Genomic DNA, 213 nt, shown 5'->3' with positions numbered 1-213 from the left:
AAATTTTTTTTAGGGGTAAAAGAAAAAGATACCAGATCTCTCCAGAGAATTTCTTCCTGGAGAACAAAAAAAAAAAAAAAAAAAAATGCAGTGGGATTACTCCAGGAAAAAACCAACCTCCTCCCCCAACTCTGCACCACTGGAGATGTCCTAAATAAAATGAAAGATTACCTGAGAAGCATTTTGGCTAAGGCAGTATTGACCAAAATTTTC

This window comes from Lipotes vexillifer, unplaced genomic scaffold (genome assembly GCF_000442215.2).
Source record: "Lipotes vexillifer unplaced genomic scaffold, Lipotes_vexillifer_v1.1 scaffold1969, whole genome shotgun sequence".
Classification (NCBI taxonomy): Eukaryota; Metazoa; Chordata; class Mammalia; order Artiodactyla; family Lipotidae; genus Lipotes; species Lipotes vexillifer.
This window is presented reverse-complemented; position numbering follows the sequence as displayed.